Source organism: Pseudorca crassidens, chromosome 9 (assembly GCF_039906515.1).
Source record: "Pseudorca crassidens isolate mPseCra1 chromosome 9, mPseCra1.hap1, whole genome shotgun sequence".
NCBI lineage: Eukaryota > Metazoa > Chordata > Mammalia > Artiodactyla > Delphinidae > Pseudorca > Pseudorca crassidens.
In genome coordinates this window covers 55063014-55078204 of record NC_090304.1, presented here as the reverse complement: position 1 = coordinate 55078204, position 15191 = coordinate 55063014, and the positions used below count along the sequence as shown (strand labels likewise).

The window sequence follows — 15191 nt, the reverse complement described above, 5'->3', positions numbered from 1 at the left end:
ATCTCTAAGATGGGTGTGGAGCGGGCCCACGTGAGGTTTGTTCCTGACAGAGGGCTTCCGCGCACGGCAAACGTTCAGCACAAGCTAACTCCTTCCCCGCCTCTCCTCCCTGAGCTGGCCTAAACTCTTGGGCATCTGTGAGCACTGTGTTGGGAGTCCGGGTCTTGGGCTCCCAGAATCTAAGGGGAGGGGTTGGGAGGGGAGTCATAATTCCTGGGTTCTTAGGAAAATAAGACTTCTGTCTTACAGGAAAAAAAAAAAAAAACCCCACATCCAACTCATTAAACTAGCTCCCAACATCAAAGTGTACTTTCCAAACCCCCGAGGCTGATTTCAGAGCAGACAGACCAGGCACACGTGGAATTCATTTCCTTGACTGAGGGGAGAGGGCGGGGGCCAGGGGGCAGGTTAAGCCCTAAACAAACTCGTCCTTCTTCAAAAGACCCCTTGGGAGGGGGGAGCTGGCACTAAAACTGAACTGGGTGTCGTGGGGAGAATGTTCTGCTGGGGTGTGTGTGTGTGTGTGTGTGTGTGTGTGTGTGTGTGTGTGTGTGTGTGTGTGTGTGTGTGTGTGTGTGTGTGTGTGTGTGTGTGTGTGTGTGTGTGCGCGCGCGCGCGCGCGCGCGCGCGCGCTACGCTCTACTTTGGAAAATGCCCCGGCCGTCCCGACCTGCACAACTTTGGGCTTAATCTTTTTATTCCTCAATTTCCTCAAATGCAAAATGGGACCGGTCACCCTTACCTCCCAGGTCGTTGTGAAAATTAATGGAAAGGACTGGAAACACCACAACTGGCCCCAAGCAGGCCTGCAGGAGGGCTAAGAAGGGAGGGTGCACCTGTGGGATGTGCCCACGGTTCTGTGCGTGATGGTGTCTGCACGTGCGGTGCCCCTGTGGCGTGGAGGCCAGAAGCGTGGCCCTGGTTCCTCCAGTGAACTCTGTGTGGCCCACATGGGGCCTGTGGATTTCCTCTCTGGGCCTCAGTCTCTTCATCTGTAAAAGGAGCTTTTGGTCTAATGGCCATGAAGTCCCCCTGGGCGTGAGGCTCTGTACGTATCCATGGGCACACAGGTGGTAAATGGAGGCCCAGCGGCAGGCAGACACAAGACCAGAATTCAAAGCAGGATTCCATTCTGCTTTCCTCCCAGGAACTGGTCTGTGGGCCCCTCTAAGCCCTCAGCTCCTCACTGCACAATGGGGACCAGCGCCCTGCCCCACCTGCCTTATGGGGATGCTGTCAGGTCAAAGGAGGCAACGCTTTGAAAGCACGCTGTCCCCGAGGAGAGTGTGCAGCAGCCGTGACTGAGGGTGCACGTGTGTAAACAGACCTGGGTGGCTTCGTGTACGTTGCGTGGATGTCAGCGTTCAAAGGACCCTGAGCAGACAGGTGACCGTGTTCCCTTGCACGTGACTCCATCTGCATGTGTGTGCTTGTCTGTGGATGTCTGCGTGTGCTGTGCCTCTGTGTATATGTGCATTGATGTGTGTGTGTGCATTGGTGTGTCTGCTGCCTTAACTGTGTATGTCATGTGTCCAGGTGTGTCTGTCTGGGCACCAAAGTCTGGGAGCAGCGGCAGATCTTCTGATATTCGTGTCTGTGCCCATAATGTGGGTCTGTGTGTGTGTCGCAGTGCATACCTTGTGCACGTGTGGGTATATGTCAGGCTGTGCCTGGATCTGACCTGGCTCCTTGCTCTTGAGCCCTCCAGAATGGTAGTGAGGGGAGAGTAGCCCCTGGCACCGAGCTGCCCATGCTGAGAAGGGCTGAGGCAGCTCTGTTCTCAGAGGCCTCGGCTCTGACCCCCCTGGGCAGAAGCTGGGGGCTCCAGGGAGAAGCTCTATTGCCAAAGCCAACACACTGCATATGAACAGACCCCACACACTGGGGTCTTCACCTCTCCCCAACCTTCCCCCATCAGTTGAGGGTGAGGTCACCCAGGAGGACAGCCAGTGCCTGTCTGGCTCTTGTGTTGTGTCCCCTCCTGGGGCTGGGCCGGTTTCCTCTTCCCCCAGAGGCTTTGGGGCTCGTTTATTTTACATTTGCCTGCTGCCTGCTATGGGCCAGGCCCTGTGCCTGGAGCTCCCACGACACTATCTCAACCACAGCCACCCGCTGGGACAGGAGGGCTTTGCCCACTTTCTAGAAGAGAAAACAGAGGCTCAGAGGGGTGAAGTGACCTGTCCATGCCGGTCTCTATCTCCTGATCCGAGGTGGCTGCACAGAGCTATAGAAGCCCACAGAAATAGCAGCACCCCAGAGGGGGTGGCCTCAGGGACACACAAGTTTTGTTTTTCTGTGAACGAGGTGAGGACAGAACCTTCCTCGTGAGGCTGAGGAGACTCTCGGGGCTGGCCCCTCCCTCGTGAGCAGCGGCCTAACATTTGCGTGGGGCTTCCGTGCATATGCTCATGTGGAACCCCAGAGACGGGGCCCCAAGTCATGAGTTTCATGATGAATCAGTGCCAGCTGGTCCCCATGAAGTCCCCTACCCTCCCCCACCCACCCGGGGCTATCCTCCTGTCCCTTGAGGTCGGTTCCCAGCAATGGGACACTCCTGGCATCTCTGGGGGCTCGGGTTCTCGATATGGCAGATGGGGCCATGGGGCCCTGGAAGGTCCTCGCAGGCCCTGGTGATCTGGAGTTGTTTGGTTCGGGTCCTTCAGGTAGGCACAATTTGGGATGGTCTCCTTGGAAACAATGAACATTTTAGCCTGGCATTCAAGGCTCTGCTCATGCTGTCTTCACCTCATCTGTTCCTTGTACTCCCAACTCTCCAGCCTTGTCAGACTGCTTACTCTTCCCCATACCCTTCATGATGCCACAACTTATTCTTGTTGTTTTCTCTACCTACATGACCTTTTCAACTTTTTCAACATTCGGTGAACTCCTACACATCCTTCAATGTCCATCTAAAAAGCCACCTCCTTGCAGTGGTTAAGAATCCGCCTGCCGATGCAGGGGACACGGTTTCCAGTCCTGGTCCAGGAAGATCCCACATGCCACAGAGCAACTGAGCCCGTGTGCCACAACTGCTGAGCCTGGATGCCACAACTGTTGAAGCCCATGTGCCTAGAGCCTGTGCTCCACAAGAGAAGCCACCACAATGAGAACCCTGTGTACCACAACAAAGAGTAGCCCCCACTTGCTGCAACTAGAGAAAGCCCGTGTGCAGCAATGAAGACCCAACGCAGCCAAAAAAATAAATAAATAAAAATTTAAACATAAATAAATAAAAAGCCACCTCCTCCTAAAACCCTTTCCCAACATCCCTCTGTATGTAATTAGTAGTTGCCTTGCCTGACCCGCACGTGTGAGTAGGAACCTTATCTAGTTCATTCCTTTCGTCCAATGCCCAGGAAGAGGCGTGCACTGGGAGGTTGAATTGATGAATGAATAAGCTAATGAACTAGTTAACCCAGAGGTTTCGATGAACCATCTCCCGTCCTGCAATGCCAGCTCCTGAGGGTCCTGCCTATGTTCTCCTCTGCTGTATCTGCATCTAGGCTTGCTTAGTCTAATGCTTAGCTGGGATCCTGCATGCCAGGGAGGTGTGGGCAGTGTGTCAGTCCACGGCTCCCATGGCTGCCCTGTCTCTCCTCCCCACCACCCATCCTGCTGCTGTGGATGCTCTCACCTCCAACCCCTGCACTAGACTGGGTGCTCTTCCCCAGCCCCTCTGCTTCCCACTCCTTCTGGTCAACTCCTCCTCACCCTCCATGCCTCTGCTCCTTTGTCACTTCCTCCAGGAAGCCTTCCCTGAAACCCTCCCTTCCACCCCTGTGTATGGCAGGAGGGGCACCTCCTCTGCCCTCTCAGACCCCTGGGCACTGAGCCCTGTCCCTGCAGACTGGGGGCTTCCTGAGGGCAGGGCTGAGTCGAAGCCCTCTTTCTGTGACTTCGATGGGAGAAGAAATATAACAGGGCAGGGGAGGTGGGGAAGGCCACCGAGGTGGCAGGTGAATCTCGCTTTAAGGAAATGCACCTGCGTGAAAATCCAGATTTGCTCAAAGACTTTAGAGCTAAGTCTACACTCTTACAAGGAGAGGTGAAGTGACTAGAGCAGGAGGGAAGGGCCTCACCCGTACTCAGCATGTTGTGTTTGCACTGTCTCAGGGAGTGGTCCTCTCAGCCCTAGGAAACGGGTGCCTTCACCACTACTGCCGCTGAGTTCACCTGGGGCTGTGGGATGAAAATCCCGGTGCTTTCCAGAGGGCCAGCCATGCTGTCTCTTGTCCCGGCTCTGCCCCTGGACTTGCTTGTAGAAACCGCTCCTGCTTGGGGCTCCAGCCTCCCCATCAGGACATGGACCGGGGGTGGAGGGTGGGGGTGGGCATGGTGACTAAATAAATCTCCAAGGTTCCTTTCCCAGAGGTTTCCCAGAGTCCTTGAGACTCTTCAGAAGTCCACCAGGGGGCAGGCAAGCTGTTCTCGAAAGAACCAGAGCCCCTCCAGGAACCCCAAGATTCCTGGCCCCTCCCCAGGCTGTCAGGCCCCCTGGGCTCAGCCATCCAGCCAGGGAGGGAGGATGGGGCTGGGCAGCGCGATAGGCGGGGGCCCCACCCCACAGGGGAGCCTTGCCTGGGGAACCTCCCTGATGACCGATGGGCAGTGAGCGGACGACAGATCTCAGCGTCTGTCACCATCAGAAAGGCCTGGCCCAAGTCAGCATCTGTCAGAGGTCTGTCCAGTCTCCAGCCATCTGCATTTCCTATTAAATAACACCTAGGTGATGCTAACCTTATCCAGGGCTCTCCTGGACGCTGGCTCAGGCAGCCTACCACACCCTCTCCGGGGAGGCAGGGGCAATGGTCCCCACACACAGATGAGAGTGAGGTTGGAGTTCTCTTGCACTGCTGACTTAGACCTTCCTTCTGGGCTCCAGCTCAGCACCTGGCTGCCTGCCAAGCATCTCCCCAATGAGCCACAGGCCACCCTGATTGTACTCTGCTCTGTCCCTGCCCACCCTCTTTTTCCTGTCCTTCCATGACCCTTTCCCTCACCCCCATAATTAATCCCCGAGTCTGTCCCACCCACCATGATAGTCTCTGCCTTGGTCTAGGCCGCATCATCTGCGTCCTCAACAACAGCCTGGCCTCTGTGCCACTCTCCGGCCTCTATTCCCTCTGGCCCGTGCCAGCCCGAGTCTGCCTGCAGCACAGCCCTTGCCGTGTTGCTTTCCTCCTTAGCACTCCCCCACTGCTGATGGCCAGGGCCCGTCGTGGAGCTCCTGCCAACAGACCCTCCCACCATCTCCCCTGACACCCAGCCTTTCCCACCCCCATGCCCAGCCCTGTCTTGTCCTCTCAAATTGCTCAGACCCCCAGTTTCAACCTAGAGGATTTTTATTGTAAAAGACTTCCTATTAGTAGTTATAGCAACACCCCAAGACCTGGGACCAGTGGTCTGGAGACTAGGTAACCTTGGCCTGCCACCACTGTGTCCAGATGCAGAACACTTCCAGCCTGAGGAACACCAGAATATCCAGCGGGTTGTCATTAGGCGCCTGGCCTGGGGGAAGCTAGGCCGTGGGTGCAGGCTTTGTTCTCCCCGTGTCTGCCTTGAGCCTACACTCAGTACTTGATACAGCCCTAAAACCAGGTCCAACCTCCCAGCGCAGCAATAAGAAATTTGGAGTTTGCTGGAGATTTGCTGGGAGCTAGAGAAGAGAGTACGTCCGCACTCATCATGCAGCCAAGCTTCGTGAACCTCAGTTCTCCCTCCCAGGTCCCTCCCCGGCAGTTACCCTCTCTTCCCCCTCCTTTTCCCCATCACCCCCTGCTGCCCCCAGTCAACCAGCACCCAGCCTCAGCTTCCTGCTTCATTGGTAATACCCAAAGAGCAACTACAGGATTGATCAAAGGCCCAGGAGCCTTTTACAGGGCTGATTCAGGCCTTCCAGGCGCGGGGCAGGAGGTCTTCAAGGCTCCCTCTGCAGGCAGCCCATGGGAAGGTCTTCATTTCACTGAAAAGGAGGACCTGAGGTGGGCGGAGTATCTGCCTTTTAGTCCTCACTACCATCAGGCAAGGTAGACACATTCTCCCTGTATTTTCAAGGAAGCTACTGTGACTCAGTCCAAGGTCACCCAGTAAACCAGTGGTGGAACTGGACCTCGACTCCAAAGACCCCACCACGCACGCCATCCTGGCTGCCTTGTCAGCCACAGCCGCATGGAAAAAAGTGACGCAGGCACAGTGACAGCGGTCACCAGCCGCAGGGTGAGATCAGCTAAAGAAAATGCGGTGAGTTCTGGGGTGAGGTCCGGAGGGGCAGGCAGGTGCGGCTGGGGCCCGGGGTGAAGCTAAGGCCAACAGCCAGGTGTCTGGTTGGTGGATGGAAGAGCCGAATGGGGCAGACGTCCGAGTGTGCTGTGGACAGAGGTCAAGGTCGGAACCTGCAGTGTGAGTGAGACACTGGGAGAGTGAATTCACTTTGACCATCCAGGAGCCTTTTAAAGGGCTGGTTAAGGCACTGGGCAGGATGTCTTCACGGCTCCCCTTGTGGGCAGCCCAAAGGAGGGTGGGTTTCTCACTTCTGCGGCCACCATCTCCCCTCTCTTGGCCTCTGGACTTCTGTAGCATGGACATGAAGAGCCTTTTCAGTCAGAGGGCTTAGCTTTTCTTTCTTTTCTTTTGGTATCGAGCCCCACAAGCTAGTTGCTACAGCCCTCCCCTCTGGCAACTCTAAACGGAGACAGAGACAGAGCTAGAGCAGAGAGATGGGAAGCGAGAGGCAGAGGGAAGAGGAGAGAGGTGAGGAGAGGGAGTCTGACAGATGACTGTGCACAGTCGGGACAGATCCGGAAAGGAGAGAGGAGACGATGGAGGATGCATGTGGCGATTGATAGGGACTCTGGCCCCTGTGAGAGTGAAAGAGACAGGAAAATGGGAAATGGGACATGTGCTTGGACCCTCAAGGCCATCAAAGAGTTTTAAGCAGGGGAGTGACCTGGTCAAATCTGTGTTTTAGAGAGACTCCATCTGGCCGCCACGTGGAAGATGAATGGCTGGATGGATGAACAGGAAAGGGAGATCCCGGGGCAGGAAGCTCTCCTGAGAGGAAGGTGAAGAGAGAAATGAGCAAGGCCAAGGGGGAGGGAGACCCATTTAAATATCAGGAGGATGAAGAGGAAGATGAGGGGCCAGAAGAGGATGCAGGAGGAGGTGATGGAGAGGTGGGAAGAGGACCAGGAGAGGGTGCCACAAGGAGCCACGGGAGCAGGCAGCTGTGAAGAAAGCCGTCAAGTGACCAAGCGAGCTGGAGACGGAAGTGTCTGTCCATAGCAGTTCTGGACATGGAGGCCGGGGGTGAGCTGGGTGGAATGATGGGGCTGGGAAATGGAGGTCACAAGAGCAGGCAACAGCCTTGACAGGCCTGGCCAGGAGGAGACAAGAGGGTGGGTGGGCAGTGGCTGGCAGGGCACCTGGGAGGTCTGGAAGGGAGTTGTGAAATAGGGGCATGTCTATGCTGATGGGAGAACCTACAGGGAGAGGGGCTGCCCTGAAGCCTTCCCAAGAGGTGGCCACCACCAGCAGAAAGCACAGCCTGTCCCCTGGGAGGCCAGGTGGGCCCTGATGCAGGCAGAGGTGAGGTTGGCTTTTGGGTCTGGTTCAGGCCTCAAACCCAGGTCTCCTACTCCCTGGGTAGGGAAGGCAAGCAGGAAGAAATCACACAGCCCAGAAGAGGCCAGAGGGCAGGAGTCTGTAAGGCTGAATACCATCTCCAAGCTTCCAGACCTAGAGAGAGGGGCTGGCTTTGGGGACAGGGCAGGGCGTACACTCCCTGGGGGACAGGATCCAGCCCTCTGCCTTCCGGACCCCCAGCCCAGCCTCCAAGTTCCTGGGGTTCTGAGCCCAGAGCACCCATAGGGATGAATCACTGAATCCCCGGGACGCCACGACAGTCTGACTGAGCCCTTTCCCCTTCTTCCCTTTCACACCCCAGGGAATTAGCTCTAGTGGGAGCCACTCGACTTGTGTGTGGTCTGCTTCTGAGAAAATCAGCTTCACGAGCAATTCGAGATAGCCTTGCTCCCATGAGTGTGTCCACACACACAGATGGTGTGTTTCTCTGTGCGCTGTGTCCTGTGGGTGTGCGCTGCTTTTGGGAGCCTGGGTATTTTAAGTCTTCGTTGTATATTCGGGTTATGAAGTGTGTCTGTAGGCAGTGCGTATGGAGTGTTTGTGACTGGCGTTTGCATGGGAGATATATACACTGTGTACACATCATGTGTGTTCAGTGTGCACGCTTGTGGTGTGTGCATGCACAGTGGATATACGAGAGTTGAATTTGGGGGTGTGTCTGTGTGTGGTGGCTAGGTGACTTTTGAGGGTGTCTCTGAAATGACTGAAATGTGTGTGGACCACGTGTGTGCCTGTTTGACATGTGAGGTGGATGCACGCTTCCTGTTTTCCTGAGTTGTGGCCCTGTGTGTCCTGTGTTGTCTTTGACGGTGTATATGAAGGCTGTGTGTATGTGTGTGTGCTGCGTGTACTGGCGGGAGAGTGTGCTTTTGCAGGTGACTGTGTCTGTGGGGGGAGCGTGTGTGTGAGGAGGGATGTCATGGAGGGAGGTGTGAGAGCCCAACACAGCAGAAGGGGCAGAGTTCCAGCCCCAACTTCACCATCTCCCAGCTGTGTGACCTGAGCTAGTTAGTGCCCCCCTCAAGCCTCAGATTCCCCCCAAGGGTCAGTACTTTATGAATTCTAGGAAGGCCCTATGGTCATGAGGAGGAAGGTAATGTGAGTAGAACAAGAAGGGACCACTGTGAACTGTACTGTGAACTGAAGAGGACCGTCCCAGTGAGAGCTGGGTGTGGCCAGGCCTCCGCCCAACCTCTGGGGGCTCCACCTGTCCCCTTGCAGGATGGGAATGCTGCCCCCTCTCACTGCTCCTGAAGGGCAGCCACAGCTACATTTTAGGCAGGTCCTCTCCCCACACCCCTTAAGCACCAACAAGGGAAGCTTCCTGAACCACTTCACTCCTGCCCTGAACTAAACGAGCATGAAGAAAATAGAGCTGCTGCCCCCCAAAAGAAAACAACGCCTGGCCAGGAACCACAAGCACTGACACAGCCTGGGTGAGCGCCACGGACTGGGTAAGCACCACAAGCGGGCACTTGACACCAACGAGCTCACTCTCCTAACAGCCCCAGTTGTCCGTCCATCTTTGCTCCACTCTAGAGATGGAATGAGCTCAGAGAGGTGAGGCCAGCAGCCCAAAGTCCCACAGCAGTGGGCAGCACAGTGAGGACGGGAACCCAGGTGAGTCCCTCTCTGAAACCTGGGCTGCTTCTCTTCCTCGGTTCTGTCCTCCTCAGGTCCCTCCTCACCCCACCCAAGAGGGGGGAGAATACAACTCTACACACAGGGGATGTCATGATAAATTTTAAAAATCCTAGATTACTTGCTCTTTCAGCTAATTAATGCTCCATCATGTGACAATACAGTAGAGTATTAAGTGGGGAGGCATTGGAGCCCCACTGCCTGGACTCATCCATACTGGCTGTGCAAACTTGAGTTAATTACCTAACCTCTCTGGGTTTCCTCATATGTCATCTGTAAAATGGAGGTAATAATAATAATATCTACCTCACTGAGTGTTGTAGGATTAAATGGATTACAACATGAAAGTTGCATTAGAAAGCTGCCTGGGCCAGCCCATCCCCTTCTCAACTTAAAAGTACAGAGGCCTCACACTGGTCTCAGAATTTCACTCATGGTAAGAAAGATTCATAATCCCATTAACCATAAACTTCATATTTCATCCCTTCATTTTGGCAACTCAGTGGGGAGGGGCAGGTGTTACCTCCATTTCACCACGTAAGGACCACGGAGCCTGGCCGCCCCACGCCCTCGCAGGTGCAGCGCTTTTCAAAGGGCGCCTGCGGACTGGCAGCATCAGTACCACTGCGAGGTCCTGGGCCCTGCCTCAGACCTACTGAACCAGACTCTTGGGGGTAGGGCCCAGCAGTATGTCTTCACAAGCCCTCAGGGATTCTGATACCCACTAAAGTTTGAGAGGAACTGGGCCTCCGAAAAGATTGCTCTGTGAACCGGGAGTCCCTCACGTGAGGCAAGTGAAGGAAAGCAGGGTGGCGGCTGGGGAAATCTCCCACGTGTGACCTCGTGCTCTCGGGGCCTAGAATCTGCTGTCCTTCTGGGAGTGGAAGTAGAGGAGGCAAGAAGGAGTGTCTGAAACTTCAGCAGGTGACCATTATCTGTGGGAATCGGCTGGGTACAGGCGAGCCAGTTTCTGGACGTTCTGCCAGGCCTTGGGGCTTTGACCAGCTGGAGGGAGACAGGAGCCTATAGGCTACGGGAGCCCAGCACAGTGGGGATCCCAAAGTCTGGAAGGGTTGGGAATTTGGCAAGGGACCTCCAGGGAACCCCTAGAGGCAGGGGCCCCCCACCATGGGTTGTCCTATCTGGGTCACAGCCCTTCCCCCGAAGGGCCTGGGACCCACCTCTGCCCTGGGTCCTGAGCCCACAGCGCTATGGTCCCTCTGACTCAGCCCCCGCCGAGTCATTGTCTCCCATCACTGGGCGCTCCCTCTGCCCACAGGTCCCTTCAGTCTACCACTGAGTCACAGGCTTTCGTGTGAGGAAGGCCATGTCAGTCATTTTGACCCAGTCCCCATTCCATTCAGCTTTCTACAATGTCATCCTCTCAACACCCCCCTGAAGTCGACAGAATGACTGTCCCCATTTGACAGATGAGAAATCAAGGCCGCCAAGGGAGAATGACTTGCCCAAGGGCGCCCAGCTCCCCTGCAGGGGGTGGGGGGAAGCCGCCCCACAGCAGCCTCGCCTCTAATTAACGCTGCCTTCAGGGGCACTCGTGTGTGTGCAGCTATCTCACCCCCGCTCGGTTCTGTTGCTGATGTGTTCATTTGGACGTGACATTTATGACATCACAGACCCTAACCAAGGCCCATCCTGATAACCCCGGATCATCGAGAAAAGGATTCATGGGGTTTAAGCTTCAAATGGTTAAAACAGATGAAAAAGTTGTGTGGCTCAAAGGGACAAACCCTCAGGTTCCCAGCAGCCTGAGGCCCGCAGAGGGCTGTGGTTTCACGGTCCGTGGAGCAGCACAGTCAAGCTGTGGAGATGCTTCTGATCCTGCCCTGCCTCTTCGCCCAGTCTCGAAGTTTCTCACCTAACATCCCCCCTCTCCCTTGGGGCCTCCGGGAGCCTCCAGACTCCTCAGCCCCAGGTCTCACTAACCGGACTCAGAGCCAAGCGCCTCCCGTGTGGCGGCCAAGGGGTACACAGCACCCGCTCCCCCCGCATTGATGGCTTCGAGCGCCCAGGGAGGGGGTGTCTCGTGCCCCAGCTGAGAGCAGAAACCAGCCAAGCCAGTCGCTGGCCACATGCATGAGGGCCTTGGAGTCTAAGGACTCTGTGGGAAGGGCTGCCGTGCCCTGCTCTATCAGCTGTGTGACTGTGGGCAAGTCACAGGATCCCTGAGCCTCGGTCCCTCTTCTGTAAAAGGGGGGGGAACAATAGCCCCCTTTTGCCAGGTGGCTGTGAGAAGACAGTGCAAGTAAACTACCTGGCACCATGCCCGGTCCTGCAGCCCTCATTATACCCATTAAACACGTAAGCTAGTCCTCAGAAGAAAGGAAACGCCACCTGTCTCTTTATCAGCGTTTGTTTCCCAGGCACCCTACGTGGCTTTCTGGCTCACAAGCTCCCTACAGCTGACACCGGGCATTTTCTGTCCTATCGTACTGTCCCTCTGGGAGGTGGCCCATAGCTGGTTTGGTCTAAACCTAGCTGCCCTAGGGAGCATGGGAGGGTGGGCAGGAGAAGAACTGGGGAACCCAGGGTTTTGCCACAGAAGGCAGGGCCCCCAAAGGGGCTGATGAGGAAACTCCCTGACTCCCTGGGGGCCCACAGTGGTGCTGGCAGGGGCAGGGAGTGAGGAGAGCCACATCCCTGCACTGAGATCTGGTCTGGGAGTCTGCGAGTCTGGAGACCCAGGTTCAATTCCTGGCTCCCAAGCTGTGTGACTTGGGCCAGTTACTTAACCTCGCTGAGCCTCAGTTTCTTAGTCAGTAATTGAGACTAAAGACACCTGAGGCTGTCTGTGGCTATCTTTATCCTGATTTGCCACATGAGATAAAGGATTGGCCCACAGTGGGCGTTCAGTAAAAAGAGCAACAGAAACTAAGTTGGGGGTCCAGGGTGCCATGGTCCTTCCCACCCCATTTCTACAGTTAGATGAGGCCAGCAAGGCTCAGAGAGGTTTAGCGACTTGTCCGAGGTCAGATGGGATGTGCACATCATTGCCTTCCTGGGCACTCACTCCTACTTGGGAGCCTTGGTTATCAGCCTGGCCTAAGAAACCGCCCCCCCGCCCCAGGGAGCCTTGAGCCTGTCTTCATGCCTAGGAGGGTTTTCTCATCTCAGAATGGTAGTCCTGAAGACACAGGAAAAGATGTGTCTCCTATCTTCACTGACAGATGCATGAGGGTACAGAAGCGTTTCCGCAAAAATACCAACACAGTGAAGATGAACCCCCCATTGATGAGCTGTCCAGGAGAACGCCCCATTGCTGGAGGGGTGCGAGCAGGCGCTAAGCAACATTGGATGGAAAGTTGGCCTTGGTGGCCTTTAAAAGAAAGCCACCCTCCACATGGCTACCAGGCAAATCCAGCCCTGCTCAGTTCTCACCTCTCCTCCCCCTTCATATCCAGCTCCGGCTCCCAGACTTGGCCTTTGAGTTTTCTGGACTCCATCATCCTATGTTCTCATCTGCCTCCCATCTGGTCTGGGAGCTCCACAAGGGTAGGTCCTGTATGTTTTGATTCCGGGACCTGCCAGGGAAGGGGGGTCATGTTTCCTGGGCAAGGACCACAGGCCAGGCCCCCGAGCAGGTATTTACACATGTGGCTGCAATTTGGGCTTCACGACAAGCCAGAACATCAGGTGTTATTATTAGTCTCACTTTGCAGATCAGCAAACTGAGGTCAGAAAGATCAAGCAAACTGCCAAAAGTCCCGCAGCAACACGAACGCTGAAGAAGTGAAAAGGTGAAGGAAGGGGCGTTGAGCACGTGGGGTTCCCGATTTCAGCCCCCAGTCCCAAGAGGCATCTGCAGCGGGTAGGCACGCTTGGTTGCCCATCTGTCTCCAACTCTTGGGGAGCCCCATCCAGGCACTGAGTGAAGTGGACCCCTGTGAACTGACTAACCACAACCGCAGCGTTTGGGGGTGTGTGGGAGGCAGGTCGCTCTCCCCCGAGCCCGCCATAGCCCCAGCCCCGCCCTACCCCAGCCCCAGCCAGAGCTCTGCGCCAGCCCAGCAGTTTCTGCCCGCAGCACCTCAGAGAAGGGTGAGGTGGCGCTGGATGTGGGGGGAGCAGGTCAGGTGGGAGAGCCCAGGAATTGTCTGAGTCCAACTCAGCCATGTTCTGCCCATGCTGCAGGGCTGCTGCGAAGCACTTCCTGGACATTTGGCCCCTTCGACAAGGATCTGGAAAAGGAAGCCCACAGGGTGTGGCAGAGGCATCATTAATCGCCAAATAAAGACAGCCAGAAGTTGCCTAACACCCACTGGGTACAGGCCCCAGGCTAAGTCCGTTATTCTTAGTTTTGGCACCAACCCGAGAAGAAGCTACTATCTTTCCCATTTTACAGATGGGGAAACTGAGGTTCCATTTGACCTGATGAGGACTAAAGCCGGCGAGGTGGGGAGAGGGCGTTGCGATGACCAGCTGGGCCCTCCCTCAGCATAGATCTGACGTTCCCGGTGGCTGGGAGGGAGAGGAAGGTGTGGACACCCTTCCCAGGTCCTGTGACCTTTCCTACCCATGCCCTCATAGCAGCTCAGGTCCCTCCTTAGGAAAGCTTTCCCTGATCTCCTCCTCTGAGTTTAGGTTAGGCCCTGCCCCACCCCCACCCTGCCCTCCTAGCTGTCACAGATTGTCTTCTCTGAGCTGTCCCCATCTCCCCAGGCCTGTCCCCACAGTAAGCCAGATGGGAGGAAGGAAATGCCGCTGCCATCTATATAGAATTCAGGGAACCCAGCTTCTAAGTCTGGCTTCACCTTGATTTACCACAAAGCTTTGGGCGGTCACCTTCCCACCGGTAAAATGGGACATGCTGTACTACTCTCAGGGCTGGTGACCATCACGGAAGAGAAACATTTTGGAGGAGGAATTCTCTTCTACCCTTGGAACCGGGGCCTGAAGGACAGCTGTGACCCTCCTCTCCTAGGCTCCCCTTCCTCAGGTCCACACCCAGCAGGGCAGGGCAGGGTAGCTGTGACCTGGCAGGGCCAAGGCATCTAGAAGAGGACGTGGTTTTGGGGAAGATGCGCCTCAACCTTCCACGTAAAAGACAACAATACCACCGTGCTACTTTTTGCACAGCACTCAAAGACAACCTGACTAACATAGTGCTGGAAAAGTGTACCCAGTTTGGGCAGGGCTTAGCTTTGTGGACAGACTTGGGGGAAATCCCTGTCTCTTATATTCTGTGTGACTTTGGATAGGCTATTTAACCTCTCTGAGACTCGGTTTCCCTAAATATAAATGGGGACCTTACTAGTCCCAGACAAGTGATTTTTATTTATACTCGATGACCCCATCCACAGCTTGTTTCTCCACCTGAATTCTGGGGGGGTTTGATGGGACCTTTTCACAGGGCTGCTTAAGGGCCCAGGAGATGATGAAGGAGGAAGAGTCTGGACACTAGAGCACAGTCTAGAGAGGAGAAGTGACCTGCCTGGACTCACCAGATGGGACGGCTTCGGTGTGGGGAACCCCCTCTGTGGCCACCCCAGGGCCAGCGAAGGGTCATTTCCTTCCGCGTTCAGCCGTGTCACCTCTCCTGTTTCCCCGGCTAAGTGCGGCGGCGCCGACAGCGGGGGAAATCGGGGCCAGGCCGGATTTCCTCTGCGGACCCGCGGCTGCTAGAGCCACCCGCCGCCCTGGACCCCGCGGGGCCACGAACTGCACGTGCGGCGGCCCGGGGCGGCCTGGCTGGCACAGCGCTTCCTTAGCGACCCCTCTCCATCCCCGCCCTTTCATCCCGCCCACTTCGACCCGCCCCTTCCCAGTCCGGGTTTCAGCGTCAAGAAAAAGCTTCACCCCCTCGCGGGTTCCGGATAAACCGAGTCACACGGGGGCGTGCCGGCCCGGCGCTAGGACCCCGCGGCTGGGCCGAGGGGGGGGCGTGGTGGGGC

The 15191-nt window shown here is 56.0% G+C and overlaps 1 long non-coding RNA gene across 1 annotated transcript; it reads right to left on the bottom strand.

Annotated features, from left to right (window-relative positions):
- Positions 1-6011: 6011 nt before the first annotated feature.
- Positions 6012-14993, bottom strand: LOC137230642 (uncharacterized). The gene is made up of 3 exons (XR_010946201.1): positions 14742-14993; positions 12679-12821; positions 6012-6570 (listed from the first exon to the last, which is right to left on the bottom strand). It is a non-coding gene; the product is annotated as an uncharacterized lncRNA (long non-coding RNA).
- Between the last annotated feature and the right edge of the window lie 198 nt (positions 14994-15191).